Source organism: Vicugna pacos, chromosome 18, assembly GCF_048564905.1.
Source record: "Vicugna pacos chromosome 18, VicPac4, whole genome shotgun sequence".
In the NCBI taxonomy this organism is placed as follows: Eukaryota; Metazoa; Chordata; class Mammalia; order Artiodactyla; family Camelidae; genus Vicugna; species Vicugna pacos.
The window spans coordinates 25184492-25197961 of record NC_133004.1 but is presented as its reverse complement, the minus strand read 5'-3'; positions in this window follow the sequence as shown (position 1 = coordinate 25197961).

The following is a 13470-nucleotide window of genomic DNA, read 5'->3' as shown; positions in this document are numbered from 1 at the left end:
TATGGCCTTTCCATTTACATTTTTTTATTAAACCTTTTCTTACAGTCCTCAATATGTCTTCCTTCTATGATATAATCATCCTTGGGAATTTTCAGGTGTTAAATTAGTTACCTGGGGGCTCCCCGACTCCTCCCGCATTCAGTCAGAGCATGGTGCAGCCCACGAGGCAGATTAATAACAAATTTTGAAACCTGATTTAAAAGTTCACACCAAGTTTTTTCCATCTGGAAGGAAGTCTGACTTGTGGAGCCCCTCTGGTCCAGGCAAATTAGACGGGAGTAAACATTTTTCTTGTGAGAGAGAAACTTTTGAAGTGTATTTTAATCAGGACATTCCACTGCAAAAAGGGAACTCAACTCTTTCTCCTTATCAAATGGAAGCTGGTCATGCAGTCAGGACTGGGCTGATGTGAAGGTGGCAAGGACCTTCCCACGAGGAGGGGTGGGAGAAACCTCCTTGCCCTGCAGTGCTGTCTCGTCCTATCCTGAATGTCAGAGCTTGAAAGATAAACTGTCCCAGAAGTAGATGTGACCCACCAAGTCACACAGCGAAGGGCGGCTGTGCCTCAAACCTAGCTCTGGACCCATCCCATGGTTTCTCTGTGGCTGGGTGACTGGGGTAGGGTCTTCAGAATCCAATCCTCAATCCCAAGCCTCCATCTACTGCATCAGAACATCTAAGAGTGGAACCTCGTACTCCATATTTGTTTCAAATACCTCCAGGCAGATTCTGACGAATTGTCAGGCATGGGAGTCACCTGATTAAAATGTCAAGACCAGATGAAAAACACAAGTTTTCAAGGAAGAGAAACACACCATGTGTCCCAAATAGCAGAGAAGACTGAAACACACTCCCAAGAGCTTCTAGCCTAGATGGTTCCCACAGGAGAGTTTCTTTGAAATCTTCTCATTTATCCTGAAAATGATATAATTCTGGATTTCACTTTAATAATAACCATTATATGCATATGTGTGTGTGCATGTGTATTTACACCCCAGATGTTATCTGGCTCCAGAATACCTGTTCCATTTCCTAGAACAGCCCATGCTCTGGCCAATGAACATACAGAGCCTTTCCCAAGGTTTCTGAAAATCCTTGGTGGGGTCAGGTGGGTGCTTATAGCCTCAGGTTCACCTCTGGGCTCTAAATTCCTGCTTCCACTTCAGTTTGTTTTTGGACCCTCTCACCATTCCATGGACATCGTCTCTAATTTTTGATGCATGTCAAGGGACCCATACCTGATTTCCACTCACATCCATTCTCACAAGATACTGGTCTGTACAGTACACTCAAAGAACGATTCATTGGAGAAGAACGAGGGAGAAATGCATTGGATGAGGGGCAGTGACGTGCTGCACCTGGTTCACAAGAGCCAGCTATTAAATGTTCAGGATTTGGGCAATCTGGTTATTAAGCATGGCCATTATTAAAAATTAAATTATATAAACATATAATTAAATAAACTAGATTATGAATAAAGCTAATAAATATTCAAAACTCATTACTTACTAATTACTTCACCACACTTCATTATTATCTAGACCATTGACATTATTTGTCTACTATATTTGGGTGGCAGAAATATTATACAATGAGTTGCTACCACTGCATCTCTTCCCAATTCCATGTTTAGTGATTTCACATTGGGAGAATGAAATTGGCCACAGTGAGAGTTTTTATACCACATAAATTGGCAAATGCTATAAATCAAAGCTTGATTTATTGTTTTGTTGACTGCTAGAGTTAAAAATTAATCGGGAATATATTAATAATGCCAATAAGCTTAAGTGTGTCATATCTATGACTAGTATAAAAAAGTTGAGGAAATTTTTTTGTCAATATCTGAAAACTATTACCCATTTCAGCAAAGCAATCACTCATGTCATTGACAAATGAGTGAAGTTCTGACAGGTCTGTCTCCCTTGTTTCACCTCCATCTTATTCATCAACATAAATGAAAGTATCAACCAACATCATGTCAGAACTACACTTGTAATCAGCTATTTATTTTTAGCCTGATTTGGTCAAATCATGGTCGAATCGCAACCATTGATCAGCAATAGATGCAAGAATTCTGCAAAATTCAAGAAAGCATTCTGTGAGAACCAAGAGGCTGTATGGTAAAGAACAGCCTATATTTTGTTCTTATTTGTAAATTGTGTGCTACACATCATTTATGTCAGTAAATTAAAAAAAAAATAAACTTACATATATCTCCCCAGAGGGCTAGTTGTTAACCATTTACCAGCCCACTACTCAGAAGGGTTTCTATCATACTAATATAAACACATTGAACAGTAAACATTTATATATCTATATAACTCTATCTATCTATCTATCTATCTATCTATCTATCTATCTATCTATCTACTTTCTCACCTCAAATTTGGGTAATTTTTCTTCTCCTTTCCTCTCTGTCAGGTGCAAAAACTTAATTGCTTTCTTCATCTTCTGTAAAAACTTCATCTCTTTCATTGGGATATTGGACATTTTGCGGGTTACCATCCAAACATCCAAGTCCCTTTCCCTCATCAACAGCATATTATACTTTCATTGTGGAATGCACCCCTCTTCCAGTCTCAGTTTTACTGTCTTGAGTAGAATGAACCCTTCCCCAGCTACAGGGATTGACCGACAAGCTTAAGCCAATCAGCATGTCCCAGCTTGCAGGCTACAGAGATTGGTTAAGAATTGAACACATGACCCAGTGTGGGCCAATGAGAGAGAAGGAAACCCAGGACTTGAGGAGGAGATATCAGAAGAGATATGTTCCCTTTCTTTGGACAATGTATTCTAAGATAGGAACTACTTCAGGCATTTTATTATCCCAAGGAGAGAAGCCAGAGCTGGGGAAAGAAACTATCAAAACTTAAGCAGGAAGCCAAGCACCATGGAGAGCAAAGAGGAGAGACAAAATCTGGGTCTCTCATTTGCGCTACTAGATAAAGCTTTAACTGAATGCAGGTCTTCCCGATATTTAGGTACAAGAAGCATTAAATCTCCCTTGTTTTTAAGACCAATTTGAGTTGAGTTTGCTGTCACTTAACCAAAAATGTCCTTAACTTTTATATTTGTTTTGACTCCTTTCCTCAGGGGCCTCACTTTCTACCCCAAGGCTAACAAAGCCTTTGAGTGTGGTTACACGAATTTCCTGCCCCTAGAGAAATTCTATTCACGCTAATAAGATTTAAAAAATAAAAAACTTCACTACCTAAAAGTAGTGTCTCTGATAACTTACTGCCAAGCAAAATGAACATTCTAGAAAGTTGTGCCATATATAGTCCATGGCCTCTGAGTACTTGCTAGCAGAACTGTATATTATAGGGAAGTGAATACTTAATTTGAGGAGACTGGCACTAAAGCATTAAGACACCACTTGCATCTCAGATAGTCAACTCTTGGTTGACTATTTGTGTGTTTTATGCCAGTCACAGCATAGGATGTTGAGAGAGCTGGATGTAAAATGCAGTAATTTGAGGGAGACGAAGGACAAGGGATGATGATGATGGTGGTGGTGGTGGTGGTCCGGTAATAGCAAAAACTTACATGGTGCTTGCTATGTGCTGGGCTCTGTGCTTTCCGTGAATTAATCCCAACTGCCATCCTACGAGGCAGGCACTGTCCTCCCCAGTTTACAGGTAAAGACGTGAAAATGGTGGCCCAGGTTCACATGCCTTTGCTCCTGAGTCTGTACTCTAACCACCAGGCTGTATTGCTTCTCCCCTGTGTGCTTGGGAGAAAACGGAAGTGTATCTGGATCTGACTTGCAGGAATAGGTGGGGAATCTCCCTTAGAGGCTCTGAGAGTGGTTGCAGAGTCTCAGCAGCCATGAAAGATGCTTAAACAATGTGAGCACAGCAACCAAATGCAATTCATGCTTGAAGTGCAGGAGACAAATCAGAGAGGCAGCCAAGAGCACAGTTTCCATGGAGCAGACAAGGCCATCAACAGTGAGGGAACGGAGGTCAGAAAGATGCAGAACATGTCAGTAAGGAGGGTGAGCAGATTGAAGACTCTGGTTCAGAAGGAGACAATAAACAATGAGAGGGCACCAAAGGATGATTTTTCTGTATCAAAGTAGGAAAGGTCCAAAGGTTAAAGGCCATGCACTTAGAGGGTCCTGTAGTAGATACGTAATGCCACAATAATGCTATGTCACGAGCCAAGCCAAAAGCCAGTTGCATACAACAACAATTATTTATTTCTGGTTCACAGAGTTTTGGGCCTACTGGGGTTCAGTTGATTTAGGCTACACTCACCTGGGTTCAGGTCAACTCTACATCTCTCATTCTCTTTGGACCAGTAGGTGAGCCAAGGCAGGTTTATGTCATAGCAATGACAAAAGTTCAAGACAGCAAGTCCAGTCATACAAGCACATTTCAAGTCCCTGCTGGCATTTTGTCTGGTATCATTCCATTGGCCAAGGCAACTCATATGACCAAGGCCAAAGGCAGAAGGCAGGGTAGCACTGCTCACCATGAAGCCATGGCAAAGGAGTGAGTGTCTAATACTATTCCAAGGGAGGGCATAATTAAGACCAATAACTAACTGTACTACAAGCCCCAAAGATAAACTTTACCTTATAGTGATATAAGGATCTGCCCCCAAGAGAGAAGCAAGATGTTGGACTGGAAGAATCAATACTGTTAAAATGGCCATACTACTCAAGTATAGATTCAATGCAATCTCTATCAAATTATCAATGGCACTTTTCATAGAACTAGAACAATTTTTTTTAATTTGTATGTAAACACAAGAGAGCCTGAACAGCCAAAACAATCCTGAGGAAGAAGAACGGAGCTGGATTTATCATGCTCCCTGACTTCAGATCATACTACAAAGCTACAGCAATCAAAACAGTATGGTACCAGCACAAAAACACACATATAGGTCAATGGAACAGAATAGAAAGTCCAGAAATAAACCCACATACTCTGGTCAATTACTCTACAACAAAGGAGGCAAGAGTATATGATGGAGAAAAGACAGTCTCTTTAATAAGTAGTGCTGAGAAAACTGGACAGCTACCTGAAAAAGAATGAAATTAGAAGATTCTCTAATACCATCTACAAAAATAAACTCAAAATGGATTGAAGACCTAAACTTAAGACCAGATACCCTAAAACTCCTAGCAGAACCATGGGCAGAACACTCTTTGACATAAATTGCACTAATATTTTTTTCAAAACAGCTCCTAGAGTAATGAAAATAAAACAAAAATAAACAAATGAGACCTAATTAAACTTAAAAGCTTTTGCACAGCAAAGGAAACCATAAACAAAATGAAAAGACAACCTATGGAATGGGAGAAAATATTTGCAAATGATGTGACTGACAAGGGATTAATTTCCAAAATATAGAAGCAGCTCACACAGCTCAATATCAAAAAAAAAAGAAAACCCCAAACAACCCAATCAAAAATATGGGCAGAAGATCTAAATAGACATTTTTCCAAAGAAGACACACAAATGGCCAACAGGCACATGATAAGATGCTACTTACTCAAGAAATGCAAACCAAAACTACAATGAGGTATCATCTCACACTGGTCAAAATGGCTATCATCCAAAAGTCTACAAATAATAAATGATGGAGAGGGTTTGGAGAAAAAGGAACCTTCCTACAGTGTAGGTGAGAATGAAAATTAGTGCAGCCACTATGGAGATCAGTATGGAGGTTCCTTAAAAAACTACAAATGGAGTTACTCTATGATCCAGCAATCCCACTCCTGGGCATATATCCAGAGAAAACTCTAATTCGAAAAGATACGTTCACCCTAATGTTCATATCAGCACTTTTTACAATAACCAAGACATGGAAGCCACCTAAATGTCCATCAACAGATGAATGGATAAGGAAGATGTGGTATATATACACAATGGAATACTACTCAGCCATAAAAAGGAATAGACCAATGTCACCGGCAGTAACATGGATGGACCTAGAGATTATTATACTAAGTGAAGTAAGTCAAAGAAAGACAAATATCATATGATATCACTTATATGTAGAATCTAAAAAAAAAAATGACACAAACAAACTTACTTACAAAACAGAAAGAGAGTTAACAGACATAGAAAACAAACTTACGGCGACCAGGGGAGGAAGCGGGGAGAGAGAGATAAATTGGGAGTTTGGAATTGGCAGATACAAACCACTACATACAAAAGAGATAAACAACAAGGTCCAACTCTATAGTACAGGGAACTATATTCAGTGGCTTGTAGTAACCCATAATGAAAAAGAGTATGAAAAATAATATGTACATAATATGTGTATGTGTAACTGAATCACTATTCTGTACACCAGAAACGAATACAACATTTTAAATCAACTATACTTCAACATAAAAAATGGGGACTAAAAGAGAGAAGCAATATGTGAGACAGTGTCCTTGGCACTGGAGAAGGAAAGTGGGGAAGGGCCCACAGAGTAAGCAGGTATGTGAGAGACTAGAGGAGGCAAATGGCCAGGAAGCAGTTGCTTTCCCCAGACCTTAATGAACACAGGCAGATGAGCCACGGCTGTTCCACTCAAGACTTATCTCTCAAAACTGTGCTCAGGCCAGTTATAAACTAGCAAGAGTGCACAGTTAGTGGCGATGGATGGATGGTTAGATGTCTTTCGTTTCTGAGGATTCCCAGGTCATCTTACTAGGGACTAAGAATAGCCAGCATAGCAGATGGCTAAGTTTGTGCCCAGAAGGCTTCTCTCTGTGGCATGGGCTATGTTAGGTCCGTTTCTTCGAGGAAGCACGCACTGATTCAGAGTGATTGTGCTTCCTTGCCAATTTCACCTCTTCCTTCTTGAACGAGCCTCTTCCATCTTCTCTTTCCACCAGAGAACGCGGCCGTGGCCAAACGCGGACAGGCTTCCTGTTAGAAACCACCGCCCACTGAGTCTGCATCCGTGACCTCCTGAGCTAAATGAGCTTTACTGCTTTTATTTGGCTCTTTGAATCTGAGAACCACACCCAATATTCTTTGGGGGACACGGCACCTCAGCTAGATTTATTGCATATCAGAGTCAGAAAGGGTGAAGTGTCTGTGGCTCCGTTAACATCAACATCTGGTCTTTATTTTGCACTGGCAGCCTCAAACAGCCTCAAGAGAAACAACTTTCAGTTGCTAGTTCTCAATCCTAACTGCATGTTAAAATCACCCTTGGAGCTGTGGTAACACAGCTGCCTGGGTTCTTCCCAAACCAATTAAGCCAGGATCTCAGGGTAGGGAGAGTGCCTGGACACTGGGGGTTTGGTTTCTTTGTTTGTTTTTAAGCTCTCCAAATGTTTCCAATGTGTAGCCAGATGTGAAAGTCACTACTTTTAGAGTCTCCAGTTTAATCAGCACACTGCTGTATTGGCCTGGCAATTCCTGTTATAAAATTCACTGTGAAAATATAAAATATGTTCCTATGCATTGTGTGTTCAGTTTTGAAAAATATAACTTTTCCTGAAGATCAGAATGTTATTTTCCTTTGTTCCGAAAGTTCTGCCCCAGTCTTCAGGCAAAAAAGCAAGGTGGAGCATGTCTTTTTAACCATAACATTACTATTCAGGAATTACAGTGTTGGAGACAGTGTTCTATAAAGTGTCAGGACATCTTGGTCAACCATGCTCAGACACAGAATGTTGTAAGTTTTTCTTTCTTTTCTCCTCAGGAATTTCTGTGTATCTATTGATATATATGGAGGCTTTCGTTTTATAATCAGGGAAGAACTGGGGGCCGGTATTTTGTTAGGTCAGAAAGAGAGAAGGAGGGGGGAAAAAGGGAGAAAGAGGACAATCATGGAAGGGCCTGCATGAGATTTACCTTCTCCTGGCCTCTGGGACCGCCCTTTTCTTGTATGTTTGACGCTTACAAACTGCCTTGTCTTTAGGCTGTGTGGGCTCTGAGCATTTTCAGAGTTATTTTAGGGGCAGATGACAAAGTATAAGAGTAGGCTGGGGAAACAAAGTATAAGAGTAGGCTGGGGAAAGACCATTCTCCTTTCCTGTGAACTGAGCCCGCTAGAGCATCCTTAGTCAGAAATGGTCACACCCATTTTACAGCTGAGACAACTGAGGAATAGTATGGTCGTCTGCAGTCTGCTCTGATTTTTTTCTTATGCTCTGAGCTGGCTTGGTTACAGTGTGACTTTTTATTTTCCCTCTACGTCTCCCAAATGCAGCCTTGGCACACGCTCCTCTATTATAAACCTCATTTTGCCATAATCAGGGGTTAATTAGTTACACATCCTTAGATTCCCCTGCTACACCCTGGTCAGTGAACCTGACCAGGTACTGAGGAAGTTGGTGGGCATGCCAGTGGTGCAGAAATACGGCTCTCTGTTACAAACACATTTAGTATATCATCCCAAATTTCTTGTGACTTTTCCAAAGCATGAGAGCAGCATGGAAGATGATAACACACATTCCAGAAAGGAAAGGTGGGGGTAGGGGGAGAACCAGCCTTTCCTTGATGAAGCAAATTGTTCCACATTGCTGATTTACCCGGGAGATTATTCTGCATTATCTGTTATTGGAATGGAGTGTCAAAAATATTTCTTTTTCTCAAACATGTTAGAGGTTGTGAAAACTCATTTCCATCGAAAATACCTGGCCATGATTTCTCAACTAAGGAAATAACCATCTCTCAAGTTATCTGTGGAAGTCAGGGAGCCAATAATGTTTGGCTACTGTGACGTTTATTTGGCTTAATGGGTTCCTTCCTGAGAATTTAATGTCTTTTCCACAAGCCGCGGCTACAATGGAATTGAAACTGACATACTTCTACCCGTGGGTCCTTTCTTCTCTCTAGATTATGTGAAAAATGAGCCCAATTGCAATTCTCTTGTTATGTTCACTCACCTAACATGGAACAAATGTCTCTTTGAGGACCTGTTGTCTGTTGAGCCCCCCATTTTCTTTTTCAGCAACAGCACTGCTTTCTCATCTTCCCAAGTCCCTCGAAGTTTGTCCTGGGATGCTCAGATCCACCCCGCTGGACAGCCTCCAGGAATCGCCTGTCTGACTTGGGAACTACACTGTCTCGCCTTCTGTGCAGGCTCCCTCTTACAACACGTATGACAACAAAAATCATACAATTAGGATTTTTTAAAACTCAATTTAATGAATATTTGACTACTTCTAGGGCCCCATTTGCAATGCACAGATGTGTCAGTCATCCTCCCTGACTTCCGGAGTGGGTGATCTCAAAGGCGAGAGGTACTCATATGCAGGGTGGTCATCAAACTCCTCAATAACAGGGACGTATGAGCACCCACAGATCAGAACGGACGGCAGCTTCAGCACGGGAGCTGACCCCTGAAGACCACAAGTAAGCTGCTTAGCTGGGCTCTTTTTTTTTTTCCTTTTACACATTTTGTTTTAATAAATAAAGCATATCCATGACTTAGGTTTTAAGTCACATCTACAGATGAACAGATGACAGAGAAGCCACTACTGCTGGGAGAGATGTGGCCCCACATGCACTTGAAGCCCAAAGAGCAGAGATGTGGCGCTGGGACCACCACACACTGCTACCCTCTAGGCTGGACACTGGACCAGAGACAGCAGAGGACTCAGGGCCATCCAGGTACTACATCTGACCTCCTCACTTTCCCTTCATGCTACAGAACCAGCAGGAAGTTGTCTTACTTTCAGATGCGCTAGAGGAAGGGCTCCTGATCACAGGAAGTGAAACTCTCTCCCAGTGTTAACATTAGCTGGGGCGTCAGCTACAGAAGGGTATCCACTGACACACACAGGACAGTAGAACGGCAAAGAGGAAGCTACACAGGTCATCCCGCTTCTTCAGTCAGCAGACACACCCACTGGGGTCTGGTGGGTCTGGGTTAAATTCTCTGAGTCTCAGTTTACTCATCTGTAAAATGGTGCTAATGACGGCCATGAGGATTAAGTGAGAAAATGTTTCTATTTAAATGCTTAGCCCAGCAGACCTCGCCCAGAGAAAGCGCCGAATCTGTTCTTCCTCGTGGCCTTGCCCACTTTCCAACCAAAGCCAAGTGGCAGGAGAGCTCTCAGCTGAACTTTCCAAGGTGTTTTGTGGGGATGAAGCCTCCTGGAACTGCCCTTGCTTGAAGAAGGCAATATATCTTAGTATGAGGATCTACATTTTTAACAAGTACCCCCATATCATTCCTATGTTCTCTAAATTAAAAACCAACATTGCTCTAGTTGGAGAAAGAATAAACAGCAGTTTCAGATCACAAAGAGCAGCTTGCTACCTGCTCTGCCTGCACAGGAAGGCGGTCGGAATACGGCCAGCACGAATGACTTAGACCCTGGAGGACTGGGGCTCCGGCATCCGGGCTGCCTGTCACTGCACCCCCTGCATCCACTTCCCTCTGGGATGTTTGATCTCCCTCCAGTATGAATACGAGCTTCCCCTGCAGCACACCATGAAGACGAACGAGCTAATGGATACACAGGATATGTGCCTAAGAAAGCATTTCAGTTAATGACACAAATCAATAGCCCCTTTGGTTGAGAGGGAGGCATCAATTTATTTTCTCCTTTAAATTTAACAAGCATTTTATTTTTGTTATCACTCTTTTCCCAATTATAAAAATACCAGGACAACTGCGGAAAAACTGGAAAATAGAGGAGAGCATAAAGTAGTTTAAAAATCGACTTATCTGGGTACACTGATTACATCGCCTAAAGGAGTTACCTGCTAAATCACTGTGTGTCCTCACACAGTGACTCGGGGAAGAATTAAAGGACAGAAAGTCTATCGTAGGGGTCAAGGACACGAGCGGTGGCATGAGTTCCAAAGCGTGCAGTGTGACTCTGGCCAACTTGCTAACTTTTCCTGGCCTCTGTGAGGTGGGGATAATGCCATTCCCCGCTACAAGAGGTGCTCACAGGGATAAAACAAAATGAAACACGGAACACTCTCAGCCTACCCAAACAACACCACGCTATTATTTGGATAATACATTCTGATCAAGTGAGGAAAATCAGGTCAGATAATGGCTCTGCTCATTGTCTACAGGTATTGTCCATGCTGATTGGTCCATTTGTAAATATTTTGGGGCAGCCACCTCAGAATAATGACAGGTGTAGCTCCCACTACTGAGCACTTACCATGGCCAGGCGCTATTCTAAATGCATGACCACCTTTAACCTGCAAAACAGCCCTCTGAGATTAGAGTGTAAAGAAGTTGGTGTCTTATTTTATTATTTTTATTTCATGTTCTTTTCCCCTTTCTTACCTGAAAATTTCACCTGTCAGAGCAACTGATCCAGGCTCAAGTCACACCACCCCCATCCAGATGAGCACACCTAGAGGTATCTTTCAGTCCCTGCTGCTGCTTTGAAGGAGTGATGTCTGGAATGCCAGCTTCTGACTGTTAGCTGCATGGCTAATTTTAAATATTTGTTTAATATGCAAATGATACCTCGCAGTGACAGCGTGGGGAGAACTGCAGATGTCTTTCCCTCAAAACGACACAGCCCCACTGTTGTTCCCACTCAGTTACTGACATTGTGTTACTTCAGTCCGGGGCTCTGATTTACCCAACTTGATTGCAAACGCCCTGACGTCAAGCAAGGCCACTGTACGAATGAGAAAACGGCACCCCCTCTGGACAGACGAATTAAAAAACTGCACCACCAGCATCACTCCCTCCACCCCCCAACCCCCACCCCCCAACCCCAAGAGAAAATTAGAAAAAGCTATTTCCACCTCAGTGGTTGACCTAGGAAAAAATACCTCTCTGAGAGCATCCAACATCAGGGGGCACACAGCTTGGAGAGTGGAGAACTGGCTACATTTTGGCCCCTACTTACTTTCTTGGCCAGAGATGTTTGTGCAGTGCACAACTTGTGAAACCTTATGTGGTGGCCTTGACCCAGAGTCTGGAAGACATTTGTACCTTTGAGTTTCCCCATGTTGTGGAATAAAAAGATATTATTTTAACAGCTGGCACCAGAGACCCTCCTAGGGTGAGAACCATGTCTGATTAGGAAGATACTTGATGGGCTACTCTTGTGTGGAAAGATCTTCCATGTGGAAGGAGACAGATAAGAAGAGGGAGGTGAGAAAGGCGAAGGGGACTGAGTAAAAGGATGGGAAGACGAAAGTGCCTGTTGAGAAATGTAATCAGTACCAAGTTCCCAATGGCGAGATGGTCAGAGGGCATGTTTTAGGAGCAGGGATATCAAATAATCCAGCTTAGATTTGGAGGAATTGCCACATGAACCCCCTCTGTTGCCTTAAAGCTTCACTGACAATCTGATGAACATAACCTTGTCTTAGGGAACTGGAAGAAATGAAAACACTGAAGTTTTATCCTCTGTGGACAGTGCTTCCAAGTCAGAGAGGTGGCCCCCAAACTAATGTAACACCAGGAAAGGAGAAACACAAAGACGGTGACCAGAGAAGCAGAGAGCTGATCTGCATCAGGCCTCAGAGAACCCTAAAGAGTCAGGAAGGGGCATCAGCCCTCCCATCACATGGAGGGTGAAGGCAAAGCCAGTTTCATTTGAATCTCAAAGGACAAAGTAACCCCAGGGGACATCGAGGCCTCATGTGTCAGTGATGGTCACAGAGCTCTGGTGCTCTGTCTCCCCTCTCTTTCTCTCTGCATTATGATGAATAATTAGAATTCATAGCTACTGAGTGTCTAATACGTACCAGGAGCTGAATATACATGATCTCAAACTTCAAAACAAACTTAGCCAAGTTAAGTATTTAGGTCCACATTTTAGAGTTAAGGCTTATAAGAATCAGACCCAGGGGAAGACAGAGAAGGGAAATGCTTTCCTCTGATGAGAAGGGAGGCTTTGCTGAGTCACAAGTTCTTCCCAGCCCCGGCATTCCTTTAACTCTAGGAGCACATGATCTGGTGTTTTGAAAAAAGGAATCACTTTCATTTATGAGACAAAGATGTGGTGTGTGCCTAACTGCCCTGCAGCATGGCGACAATAATGCTTATCATTAGATAGGTGTCAGGTCACCTTGGTTAGAAGTTCTACTTAATGTCAACATGACGTTCCACCCATGTGTGCTGAGAGTTCATGGCTTTTCAATCATGTTGCAGTGTGGTTATGACTAAGATAAAAGCTAGAGGGAAACGTGCAATGCAGTAAGGCCAAGTAAAGGGAGAAGGGAAATACTATTTTCTGTGTGCCCACCCCCTGTGGTAGAGGAGCTGTCTTTTCATTTGGACAACCAACGGTATGGCGTTATTTTCAAATAGCCTCCTCTCCAGAAGATGGCACTGATACAGGAAACAGGGGCACAAGAGGATAGTCCTGTCCCAGGTCTCCGGCAAGTCCCTGGGATGCGCCCCGCCAAGTGAGGGTCCTTGGCTTCTCGAAGGAAAGATTTCAAGAGTGAGCCATAGCAGAGTGAAGGTAGATTTTTTCAGAGAGATACATACTCCATAGACAGAGCGTGGGCTGTCTCCAAAGGCAAGAGAGAGCGAGGGAGGCCTAGGAGACACACATTCCATAGGCAGAAT